Genomic DNA, 14,055 nt, shown 5'->3' on the forward strand with positions numbered 1-14,055 from the left:
CCGCCAGTAAGCATTTCATTTTCACAGTCACAGCCACTGGAGCGTGAGGTTAGTCCCGCCAGTGTGCATTTCATTTTCACAGCCACTGGAGCATGGGTTAGTCCCGCCAGTGAGCATTTCATTTACACCGCCACTAGTCGTTGGGTCAGTCCCACTAGTGCGCCTTTCATTTTACCCCGCCGCTAGCCGTGGGTCAGTCCCACTAGCGTGCATCCCATGATTTTCATTTTATTCGGGTCAGTCCCATGATTTTAAATTTTGTTCGGGTCTATCCCGTTTTAAATTTCCTGTTCGGGTCTATCCCGTTTTAAATTTCCTGTTCGGGTCTACCCCGTTTTAAATTTCCTGTTCGGGTCTATCCCGTTTTAAATTTTGTTCGGGTCAGTCCCATGATTTTAAATTTTGTCCGGGTCTATCCCGTTTTAAATTTGCTGTTCGGGTCTACCCCGTTTTAAATTTGCTGTTCGGGTCTATCCCGTTTTAAATTTTGTTCGGGTCAGTCCCATGATTTTAAATTTTGTTCGGGTCTATCCCGTTTTAAATTTCCTGTTCGGGTCTATCCTGTTTTTTTAAATTTCCTGTTCGGGTCTATCCCGTTTTAAATTTCCTGTTCGGGTCTACCCCATTTTAAAATTTCCTGTTCGGGTCTATCCCGTTTTAAATTTCCTGTTCGGGCCAGTCCCGTTTTAATTTTCTGATCGGGTTAGTCCCGTTTTAAATTTCTTGTTCAGATAGTCCATTAAAAATTTCTCGTCCCAGTTAATCTCATCAAAAGGGGTCAGTCCCCATCGTTTGAGTCGTTCACAGCCAAATAACACAGGTAAGTATTTGGTGTCTACTTCTTTGTCTCAAGTTTTTTCAAAACTCAGACAAAGAGGGGCAAACTGTAGACACCAAAATTTTAGTGTAATTTCATTTACTATTTTTTTTAGTTTTTATTTGTCATGTTAGTTTTGTTCACTTTTTACTTTTTACTTTTTAGTTTTTATTTCGTTATTTTATTTTATTTTTAAGTTTTTTAGCATAGAATTTCTCGAAAATAAAGAAAAAGCATTCAAAAAAAAAAATGCTTTAGTTGTTTTGATTTAAATTCAGTGTTTTCTTGAAAAAAAGGAAAAAAAAAGAAGAAAAATGATGAAAATGAAAAATGAAGAAAAGAAAAGAAAAATCACAATTTTTGTTGTTTCTAGTTTGAATTGTTGTTTTTGTTTTACTTAATTTTATTATCATTTTTTTAAAATTACTTTTCAAAAAAAAAAAAGGATCCGCGGCATGCAAGCTGCGTATTTTCGCAGCTTGCAAGGAAGGACTCGGGCAGCCCTTTGGCTGCAATTTTAGAAGAAATGGCTGAGGTTTTAGGGTTGTGGTTCCCCCTATAAAAGGAAAGAAAAACAGCAGCCGCAAAGGGGAGTTTGAGGACGGCTAAGAAAAGAAAAACCAGAGAGAAAGAAATGACGGCTGGTTGAGCGAAGGAAAATTTCTGGAAGTGAGCGAGAGAGGACGGCTAGGTTTTAAAAAAAGCAGCAAAGGAAAATAAAAACAGGGGAGAGGGATGGAGAGGAGATAGGAACGGCCGATGGCTGCTGGGTAGAGAGGAAACAAGAAAGGCTAGGGAAAGGAACTGAGGTGAAGAAGAACGAAAAGAAGAAAGTTTCGGTGGGGTTAGAAAGAGTGAAGAACCAAGAGTGACGGCTGAGAGTGAGGATAACGGCGGCTAATAAAGGGGAAACCGAGGGAGGCTAAGTTGGCGGCTGTAGAAAGAAATAAAAGGATCTAGGAGGGCTGGACAAAAAGGAAAACCGAGAAGAGAAATGAGCGGCTGCATAAGAAAAATAAAAACCGAAAGAAACCAGAGAGTTTCCATGACGGCTGGGGTTACAGGCTAGAGAGAAAGGAAAGAAAAGAAGCAAGGAAGGTCTGTTAGGGAAGGATCTGGGAAGAGTTAGAAGAAAAGGAAGACAGAAAAAGAAAAAGAGAGGGAATCGAACGTGAGGAAACAGAGAAATTTGTCGCCGCAATTAATCGTCACAGGCTGACGAACTGGCATGTTTTGGAGTCGAATTGCTGCTTCAACTTTTACCTTTTGTGAGACTTGTTGTTTTCTGCACCTTCTACGGCAAGAGCAGGAAAGACTTTGTTCACAAACCATGGGAAGAAAACAGATCCAGGTAGTGGAATTAAGGCGCGAAGAATCTGCCTCGTCAGCGTCGAAACCGTCCTCAACGCAAAGTTTTGAGCTGCATTTTTCCAGGATTGTTCGATTTCTTTTCCGCTTCGCCTATAACTTGATACGAAATCCTTCTCAGGTAATCTTTTCCTCCCTATTTGCGTCTATTCAACATTTTTTTGGGGTAAAAATCAGAGCTTTCTTGCACGAACTGACAAGCTTTTTGCTGCTGTTTTGATTTCCGATTTTCATCATGTTTCGATTCTTAATGCTTCTCTGGTTGCTGTGTCCTTTATGTTTTTGCGATGTTAATAATGGGTTTTAGCAATGAAAGGCTTAGATAACATGGTTTTGGTTGGTTTGGGAATGGGTTGGAATTTCTGGCTTCGATTTTTGCATATTTGAGCAGCTAGTTCACGTTACCTTTCTGCGTTTTGTGTCCGAGAGTGTCTGTTGAGTGCCTCCCCTCTCCTTTGCTTCATATTCTCTCATTTCAGGTTTTGGACAAATAGGGAACTGCATTAAATCATTTCCTTGGTGTGTTAAAAGTGTATGAGAAACTAAAAGCTGCTGCATTTTCTTCACCATTTTTTTTCTCGAAACAGCCGCTGGGTTGAGCTTCCTTTTGTATGTTTAGATGCTAAGATCCAGCGGGTTTTTGGTTTAGATCAAAGTTTTGATGTTTGGTTGAGTTTGTTTCCGTTCGAAGTTGTGTTTTGAGGCTAAGATCCGTGCTTGAAAAATGAAAGTTGGTAGCTAGTTTGTTGCAGAATTTTCTTAGCAGCTGCCGAGAGTTATTGCAGAAGCTTCCACCGTAGCTTTGCATGAATTAGTTGCAGAAATTTGCAGCAAGAAATCTGATCCTATGGCCACTCTCTGCTTTGTTTCATTTCGTTTTGCATGATTAGTTTTTGTGCATGATGATGGTCTTAAGGAAGCTAATAAGTGTTGAGTTTGAAGCCTTGTTTAAGATGTTTGGGTGACTAGTGAGAAGCATTTGCAGAAACATAGCAACCAGAAATGAAGAAAGCTATTCGTATGCATGCATGGAAAATTTCTGGACTTTACATTTTGACCCCCCAAGTCTCCCTTCATTTCACTATGACCCAACCAATTGAATAATGTCCTCAATTTGGTCCTTGGCAGCCTTAATTTTACAACCTTATTGCTTGTGTGCTTCAGGTAATTACCATGCTTTTGTTTAAATTGCACTTAATGCATGAATTTAAGAGCTTTATGACCAAGTAAGCTTGTGTTTGCATATTTTCTTCAATTTTCTCAAATTAAATTGGTGCCTTGACTTTTCTTTGTTTTTGGAGGATAAATAAGTGACTTCACCCCATTAGAGCTCCATTTTAAGGGAGGTATAATTTCTTTTATCCTTTTTTGTCTCTCCTATGTGATCCAACGTGCTAAGTGAGAATTACATGTCCAATTTGCTTTTCTTGCCTTTCTTTAATTCCTTTATTTCATTTACTCTTGTTTTTATTAAATTATTCTTTTAATGGGGTATGTGTACACCTCTTGGCTTGTAATAGATAGGGCTTGGCGAGCATTCTTGTCCATTCTTCCCCTTCCCCTTTTTGTTTTAGTTAGCAAATGTAATAGGTTCATTAGCTTGGTTGTTTGCCTTTGTTGCTATGTGTTAATTTGCTTTATTAGGTTCTTGCATTTAGTCGAGCATGCTAAGTGTTACGTGCTACGTGTTTATGAGTGTTTGGCATGTCTACTTGCTTTCTATAGTCGTAGATGAATATGATGGATGAATGCACGTCACCATACTAGTCCAACGCTAGTTGTGGCCCCCCTTTCCCGTTACCACACTAGTCCAACGCTAGTTGTGGCTCATTGTTCCGTTTCCACTAGTCCAACGCTAGTAGGAATTCATAGAAAAGGCTAGTCCAATGCTAGGCCCAATAGGCCGTCTCCTCTTGATTAGTACATACTTGCATGTTTCACTACATTTCATGCATTTTTCTTAGTTTTCTAGCATTTGGCATGCTCCTCCAACCCTTTCCCCTTCATTTTAGGCTTTTGCATCTTCATGCTAGTTATAGGGTACATTTGCTTGAAGGTCCCCTTTGGGTAAGGGAAACGAGCGAGTGTGGCTACAAAATAGCCTTAGCACGCTAGTTCTTCCTTCTAATCAAAAGGAAAATTAAAGTCGTGAAATTAGGAGTCATTCCCGTACCCGACTTGATGCATTCCTCTAGGGTCATACACTTTCGTTTTTTATCATATCACCTCCTCACTCTTTTAACCACATTTTCTCAAATCCACACTTTCTCACCACCTTTTTCCTATCCCTCACTTATTTTCTACCTCACAAATGGCACTCAAATTGCACTTATATGTATCTACTATCATATTTTCATTCATTTGCACACACAAACACCTTTATTTTCTCACACTTGCACACTTACACTTGAGTCCTCATTTGCATTAACCACGACTTCTATGAGAGCTTTCCTTATTGGCCACCACAATTCATGTGGTTGGGACCAAAAAGCCTCATAAGAAACATTTTAGATTTAGGATTGCATTTTTCTTTCCTTTTCATATCCATTAGTCATATCCAACATGCAACGCATATTTTGGGTAGAAGAATTAGGAAACGTGGGGCTAAATCGCGCAACTAGCTTTGGCTAGGGTAAGGGAGTGCCTTAGGCTTTGCCTTTGCCTTCTCCCTTATCAAATGTGACCCCCGATCCCTTTCTTTGGTTACGTAGATCTAAAAGTTCTTAAAAAGGGGTTTGTTTACCTTGCTTTTTCAAAAAATTCATTTTTGGGTGACTTGGTACACCCTAACTCTATACCAAGTGGCGACTCCATTTTTCATGCAAAAAACCCTTTTTGAACTCTGTTTGGCCAAATCGTCGCATTTTCAAGTCCCACGGCCTTTTATTTTCATTTTTCACACACGTTCACATACACACTACTTTTACTCCATTTCAAAAGGTGGGGCGCGATAGTTAGTTGTGCTATTGATTGACAATACAATGACAACATGTTAATAAGATGATAAAAATATAATTCAGTGATTGTGATGATAATGCTGAAAATTTAAAAGTGATAAATATGGTCTAATTAAGTTTCACCTATATGCACTACGGTTATTATGTCATCAATTCATTCTCATTAATTTGGTCTAATACCGTTACAAATGCATTTTTTAAACATTTCTTTATGTTCTACCCACAAATATAAAAAACAATCATGCGGCAACATATTACTTCTCCTAAAAATATTCCATCTCAACTAATTAATTAACCATTCGTTTACTCCTTTACAACTATTAATTCCTATGATTGGTTTAGTTAATTGTACATACTCCATCCGTCCTACGTTGACAGTTTTGTTTTCCTTTTTCATCTGTTCCAAATTGTAGTCTACTTTCCAATTGAAGAATGCAATTGTATTTTAATTTTTCTAAAATACCCTTATTCAATGTGAGTTATTGTTATTATAAACCTATCTCATTTAATGAGAGTTGATTCTTTTTTTTACCATCAATTCAAATTTCCATAAAATTGTATTCTAATTAATGTGAGGGTATTTTAGCAAGATAACTACCTAAATTGATTGTTCCAACAAAGCTAATTACTTTTTCTTAAACTGTGTGAAAAAAAACCAGGGTTATCAAAGTGGGACGGGGGGAGTATTAATTTGCAAACCAATGATTGGTTTAATTGTCCTCATTAATTGCTTCAACCACTAACAAGTTGCTTTTTAACTTCCCCAACTCTGCCCCACGATAACAAAAGCTTTGCACTTTCATTCCTCTTAATCGTCTTTATATCCATTCAATCTGGGTTGCACAACCTTGTCACAATAGCACCTCGTTACCCTCAACCTATGCTGAGCCTTATGTCTCCCAGTAAAATTTACCTCTCATGTGCCTGATTTAAACCACTTTGATGTCAGTAATTATATTTGTGTCTTACATATATGTGATCCGTGCTCCTTACCAACGGATTGATACAAACCGCTATATCATTTTGTAGAATTTTTTATTGTTTAACAGGCAGGAAGTTGCTAAAATGAGGAGTAGTGTAGAGAAAGCGGCTGAGCGAGTACTAAGCTAGCCATCATTTACCTGGTGTAGGTAAAAACAAATTGGTCCTACGTAAAGACAAATGAAAGACAAATGAGCATGTAGCCGCAAGAAAAAACAAAACTCCACTAAGTGTTTAAATTGGAACCTGAGCTATGTGATAATACAGTAGGTGTCTGAATGACTATGATGGAACCAAATGACCCTAAAGCCAAGTCTACTTCTGCAACCCATGAACCTAAAATCCGTGTGAAATGATGAAAAAATCCACGCAGTAAAGGTGTTAATGAGGGACCAAACTCACTTTTCACCCAACCCATTCACACACTTATATTGTTAGGCTATACTAGTTAATTTGGGCCCTGCGCAAGGCGTGAGATTGCCCAAATAGATATGAAAATTGATATGTATTCAAAAAGGTCATGATAAATTACAAACATAGTATTGCTGTAGTTGAACACATTAAAATTAAAAAGAAATAGCGATTATCCAAACTAATAGTAAACTGTTATATTTACGTACATAAGAATTTTTTACAGATGCTTTCACATTAATACTTTATGATTCAATAGCATTAATCATCATAGTTCTTTGTGATATTTGTTATTATCGTTGAGCTAATACATGAAAAATTACACAAAGAGAGTGAGGAATTTTTTATAAGGGAAAAAAATCGATACAAATCAAGCTTAAAAATAGAACTTTTTATAAGGAAAAAAGACAAAAAATATGAAATCATAATTCATCTTCTTTTGAATATTCAGTTCAACAATAGATGGGAAAATAAAGAAAATTCAAAAAAATAAATCATAAAAGTCTGTAATAGTGGAGGAGGTTCTATTTGGGAAGTGACATAAGTTTGTTTGGATAGGAGTTTATGTGAAAAAATTACTGTAGCACTTTTTGTGATGTGATGTATGTGAGATAAAAAGATGATTGAAAAGATAAAAAAGAAATTAGAATTTGTGAAGTAAATTATTTTGCTTCAAATTATATCAATCCAAACACACTTATTGGTAACAAGGTTGTAGACAACAGTCAGTCATTACTAACTGTTAGATGTTTGGGTTGCGCCCACATTTTTTTTGTTTCCTTTTGTTGTTGTATGGAGAAGACAATTCAGACTATAACATTTCAAAGTGTGGGATCCGAAAATCCATGTGGCAAAAGCATATGAGAAGCACCACATAATTTGCTAACATGGTGAGCATAATTCAGCTCCAACAAAGCCCAGCAGTCCCACCAAAAAGTATGAAATGACTAAAAAGGACACCTACTAAAGGTATCAATTAATAGGGGACCAATTGTACTGTTCCTAAGCCCATTCGCACTTTTATTCTCTTAGGATATATATATATATATATATATATAATTATTTCTTTTATCTACACAATTAAGAATTTTTTCTAAATTATGGCGAATTTGGAAAATATTGTAAATGGGGAAACTTCCTATTTTAGCAAACTTTCTAACTTGATTAATTTCCACAAATTTTATATCACGGTCGAGACATGAGTAGAATCGAGCATTATAACTATAGTATATCAAGTAATTAACAAATATTCCATCTTATATACTTTTAGGATTTAAGGAATTCTTCATAGTAAGTGATTGATTAATTATTCAACTAGCACTGGAGGTGAGTGCTTCTTATCTTTTTGTGATTTTTAAAATTGCTTAATGGCAATTATTCTTGCTCAATTTATTTTACTTATGCAAAATCAAATCATGTATGATTAATGTTTGTGTTTGAAATGTTATGATTATTTAAAATGGTATGTTTTTTTAATGAAACCATGTATTTTACAATAGACTTATTGTCACGTCTCGCACCCAGAACGTAATACCGCCACGCCCTAGACAAAACTAAAGGCGTAAGGCAACAAATTTTCAAATCAACTACATTCACCTTTATATAAACTTTCTAAATCTGCAAATACAAGATCATCTGTAATAGCAATTTTGTGTCTTCCAAAATAAAAGCAAGTTCAAACCTTCTACAATAAATACAATAGTCAAATCCTATCATCAAGTATCTTATATAGAAGTAGAAAAGTCATCCTCTAGCCAAAAGCCATCTCCATCTCCATTACCACCGCCAAAAGCTATCAAGATCCACTTCAATGAACTCATCATTAATTGTATAATAATAACAAAGGGGTGAGCAAAATCTCACTCAATAAGTAGCACATGTATCTCATTATTGGCCTGAGCATGTTACATACATAATATATTTCAAACGTCATTAGCTATATATATAACTTTATAAGAGCATGGTCATTATAAACATTTCAATGGTATATTATACATCACAAACATAAAGGAGCTCAAACTATAAGACAACAATTCACCCCAAATATTCAGTTGCTAACTTAATCGATTAACATGGTTCATAGTGCTAATGATTAGGCTGTTTTATATTGCTAACTATAACATGGTTAGTTCGTTTCATATACCAACTACCTATGAGGAACTAGTCCCATCAAAATTCTCTTATACAAGAGCTCAACAAACATAACATTTCATTTCACAAATAACCATGGCAAGAATAATAACAAATATCACAAATTATACCTGCTCATGCCACTTTAGGAATTAGACAAGTAGCTTTCAAAATTCATCTTTCAAAAGACAAAGAATACATGCACCACTTACCTCGATCCAACGGATACCCACGCTAGTTCAAGTAATCGAAAAAATAGCTATCTTCCTCACCTAGACATAATAATAAAGTACCCAATTACAATCTTAAAGACACAAACTACTCCAAATTATCATAAAAAGGAACCTAATACTACCCTTAACGACTAATTCTTAACAAAAGATTATTTCCTCCTCAAAGCAGGACATAAGGGTTAACTTTAAAGGGTCACTAACTTTCACAAGTAAAGAAAAAGTTAAAGCCCTCTGAATATAGTTTCCAATGCAACAAACAACACCTAAATCTGAGTTTTCTACATCAAGTTATGGCCAAAACACTGAAGTATGTCTGTACAGAAAATTGAATTTGTTTGAGGATTATAGCCAATCTGTTCGAGGATTATAGCCATGGATTTCCAACACGTTTTCAAGACAAAAACAAGTTTCAAATTCGATAATCAATTTCCATTTCCATCTCAAGTCATCTTCTAATCTCTATAGTTGTCAAAATCAACATATTTCAACTCCCAAAGTCATGTAAATGCATAAACAATCCTGAAAATGAATTGCTAGCTCAAGTAATTCTTTCTCTCAACATTTTTCCATTTTATATTGATGATAGCCCTATACCCATATGAAAATAGAGACCAAAACAAATTCTATACACCATAGCCATGGAAGCTAACCAAGGATTAAAACTAAATACCACCCAATCACCCAATCAAAGAAAAACCAAGATCATGTTCAACGTTTCAAGAAAATACCTTGGTTAGTTGTCAAAGTAGAACCTCCGAAATCCTCACTCCTTGTTTGTGCTTGATTTGTCAAGAATCCTCCTTGATTGTAAGGAAAAAGGAGAGAAATAAGAAAGGGTTTTGTTAGAGAAGGAAGCAAGAAAGGAAATGAAGAATATGAAGAAATTTTTGGTAAAGATGAATAGCGAAATCCCACTACCACTTTTATTCTTTCAAATTTCACTTATTAACACATTGGTCACTCAACTTTACATCTTTCACTTTTCACCACAAAATTGTATTTCTTTACACAAAATTCTCTACAAGACACTTAGGTATCACATTCTCCCCCTCTAATAAAAGTTTCAGCTTTGAAACTTAATGTACCTTGTCGGTTAAACAAATGTGGATACTTAGTTCGCATTTCCTCTTTTAGTTCCCAAGTGGCTTTACGAGTATTTTGATTGGACCATTGAACTTTAACATAGGGGATTGTCCTTCTCCTTAATACTTGATCTTTACGATCCACAATTCAAATTGGCTCCTCACTATAAGTTAGATCCTCTCATACCAATAATGGCTCCTACTCCAGGATATGACTTGGATCGAATACATATTTTCTCAATTGCAAAACATGAAATACATTGTGAACTCTTGATAAAGATGGTGGCCAGGCTAACTTGTATGCCAATTCTCCAACTCTATTCAAAATTTCAAAAGACCCAACATATCTTGCACTCAGTTTCCCACTTTTTCCAAATCACATCATACCCTTTATTGGTGAAATTCTAAGATATACTTTATCCCCTTCTTGAAACTCTAAGGGTCTTTTTTTTGAATCTGTCCAACTCTTTTGTCTATCTTGTGCTGCCTTCATCCTTTCTCTCACTAGTGCTACCTTCTTGATTGTAGCTTGTATAAGTTTGGGTCTAGTAATGATCCTTTCACCTACTTCATCCCAATATAAAGTCGATCTACACTTCCTCCCATATAAAGCTTCAAAATGTGCCATGCCAATGCTACTATGTGCCATCATTTTTCTGTTGTCTATAAAATTCTATTTCTCTTTTTTTCCCCTGCCACTGTAGCATGAAAATAAGAGGCATTTTTGTCACCCTTCTTAAGCCACCAGACTTTTGCCTTTTGGCCCTATATAACTCTTCCTTCTTGCATGCCTCCTTTAACTTACTTTTCCATTCATCTATTCTATTTTTACTTTCTATTGTGTCCTCCTCTTGCATATTTTTTAGCTGCTCTTTAATCTCCTTGATCTTCCGATTAGCATTCTGATTTTCTCCATTTCAACAAGGCAACCTACATTCCCTAATCTTTCTTGTTACTCTAAACATTTTAGACCCCTTCTGCTCCTGTTCTTAGGCTCTTCTGATAACCTTATGCGTTGCATCTTTTTCAACCCATCTTTTATCAATAAAACCTTGGTTTACCCTTTTTGTTATCACCCTTAGTATCCAATTGTAAGATGCTATGATCTGAGGCCCAATTCTCAACGTGTGAACATGTAGCTGATTCGAACAACTGAGGCCATTGATGATTGCTAGGTCCTCTATCCAATTCTCCTTGACCTTTTCCTTACTTATCCAACCACTTGTCCAAGTCCAAGACATCCCTTTAGTACTTATTTTCACCAACCAATTCCTTTCAATAAAATCACTAAATTCTCTGAAATTGTGCTCATCTCTTTCTCCCATCCGCCCCAATTTTCTCCATTCGACCTAATATCATTAAAGTGTCTATTTATAATCCATTTAATGCCCTACAATTGTTTTCTCCTATCAATCTCACCTTCCATTGCTCATTTCTTACTTGATCTACACAACTTGCATATATCCCTACCATCCACTATCAACTTCTACTCTTATGATCCTCAATACTTGCTTCTATAGTAAATGAAGAATGTTAAATTCCAATGACTTTGGCATCACTATTAGAGAATAAGGCCATTCCTACTACTGTTTCCATAGCATCCACCACATAGCTATTTTTATTATTAATTCCATTTTTAAACTTTTCTATAGTCTTTTTTTGTTCTTAGTTTCACAAAGAAAAATCATACTTGGAGAGTGGAGTCTTGCGAGCTCCTCAACCTAGAGAATTGTCAAGGGACCCCCCCACATACCTTGATAATTCCATACCAAGACCTTCATTAACACTTGGGGGACCAGTCAAGGTTGGCCCCCTCCATCTTGTGTTCTTTCCTTTCTATTTAATTCTCATTCACCTTAAAATTCTTCTCTAGCTCCTCCTTTGTTACCACTATTACCTCATAACTCTCTCTCATTTGCATCTTTGTTTTTCCTATATTCTTATTGTTCCTTTGTTTGTAATCTCTACTAAGGGTGTCCTCAATGTCTTAGATAATAATCTAACTTTCCTTTCCTTCTTCCACTGTATGCTGCCCCTTTATCTTTAGCTTGCAGATTTGATTTGTCAGTCATTATAACTTCTCTGCATTGTATCCCTTCCTCCTAATACTATCTTCTTCCATACTACTGCTACCCATCCCCACTCCTGCCTCTTCTCCTAAGTACGCTCCATATTTATTTATTTTTGCTTCTTTACTTCCTTGTTCTTCACACAGCTGATTCTCTCTCTCCCTAATTTTTCCTTTTAGTGCTCTTCTCCTATAAGCTTCACTGTTCCTTTTCCTTGTTGATCCCCTCTTTGAATTCTTCCCTTACCCTCTTTACTATGTCCATGTCCTTGCTTATCTGCATACGAAAAAACTCTTTCCAATCTGATGTCATTTTTGTTACTGTCCCTCTCCCCATCTCTTTCTCGTCTAATCATCTTAACAATCTCTATAGTTGCATAATTCCTTGTACTCCCACTATTCCCTTTTTTCATTAGGCCCCTACTACCCTCATCTTTTCTTATTGGTGATAACTTACCACTATTGGCTCTTAGCCACACCTCCCAAACTATATAGGTCCTTTGTTAGTCTGTGTTTGACCTTCTTTGCTACAATTTTTTAAACTATGACCTACCAATCCACATTTATAGCAAATATCTGGACGTCTTTCATATCTAAAACTAACCCACTTTGGTTCTCCATTCATTTTCACTGTTGTTCCTCTCAGTAATGGCTGTGATAAGTCAACTGTAGCCTAGATCTTCAAGTGCTTACCATCTTTACTCCCACTTTGAGAAATTATTACTCTTTTTACTTCTTCAAAAACTCAACTAATTTTCTTCCTTGCCTATTTGGATAACCAGCGCATAGGTAAATTCTAAAATTGTACCCACATGTTCGCCTTCAAGAAAGCCATATCATTTCCCTCAATTCCTTCCTTCCATTTGCTTAAATTAAAAATCTGATTATCAAGAACCACAGGCCTCCTCAGAAAACATTCTCTATAGCCTCCCTAGATCCAAATAAGAATTGGAACAAATTAACACCCAATTCGACCACCTATAAATTCCTAGGGAAATTCGATATATGAGTCATATAGTTCTTGATACCTGTGTAATTAACATCTTTCTCTCCAAAAACCTCTTTGTGAGAACCCGTAAATTTTTTGATTTTCTAGACTTTATTTTATTTAATTGTACGCCTTTTATGCATTTTCTTTATTAGGAAAATTTTCTAAATAATTTTTATGAGTAAATATAGTTTTTAGATGATTTTTCTAGTATCGGTTGGTTTGTGAGAAATTAAGAGCATATACTGGACGTGGGACCCGCTAGTGCGGAAAGTTCGAAAAAATTTGACCAGTTAGATTAAGTTTTGGATACCGGGTTTATTTTACCAGGTGCTAAGAGATAATTAAAGGTTGTTATATGGATGAGAGTGGAGAGACAAAAGGATAACCATGTATTAATTGAAGTGACAAGTGTCACTTGTTGATTAATTCTTACATTTTGACCATAAGACTATCTTATCACCTTTACCAAATAAATACCAAAAATTGGCCAAAAATCCTCTTATTTTTTCCCTCTCTTGGCCGAATTTCTTGGAGAGCAAAAGAAAGAAAAGCTATCAAATTTCTTCTACTCAATCTTGCTCAATCTTCCATTCCAACCAGTTAATTTTCAAATTACTCCATAAAACCTCTTAGTTTAGTGGTATTAAGGTTGGTTGTGAAGTGGTTTGGAAGGCTAAGGTACCAAGTTGCTTCTTTTCTTGGGTTTGCAAGGTAAGTGACCAAGGAACCTTTCCTTTAATCTTGTTAATGTTCAATTGATGGCTTATGAGAGTTAAATAGATGGTTTTAGGTGTTGTTTCATGCCTTGTGGTGGAAATTCGTGAATTTTTATATTTATTCATGATTTTTCTGTTTTCATATGATTAATATTGTGTGGCCATGGATGATGGTCTAGTATGGGTTAGAATGAAGCTTTGGTATGATAATTGTAATGATTAGTGGAAAATTTCTGGTTTGAAGCAAAAATTTCCAGATTAGGGTTTCCATTTTTTTCCCTTCTGCCTGGTACTGTTACCC

Source organism: Coffea arabica, chromosome 3c (genome assembly GCF_036785885.1).
Source record: "Coffea arabica cultivar ET-39 chromosome 3c, Coffea Arabica ET-39 HiFi, whole genome shotgun sequence".
Classification (NCBI taxonomy): Eukaryota; Viridiplantae; Streptophyta; class Magnoliopsida; order Gentianales; family Rubiaceae; genus Coffea; species Coffea arabica.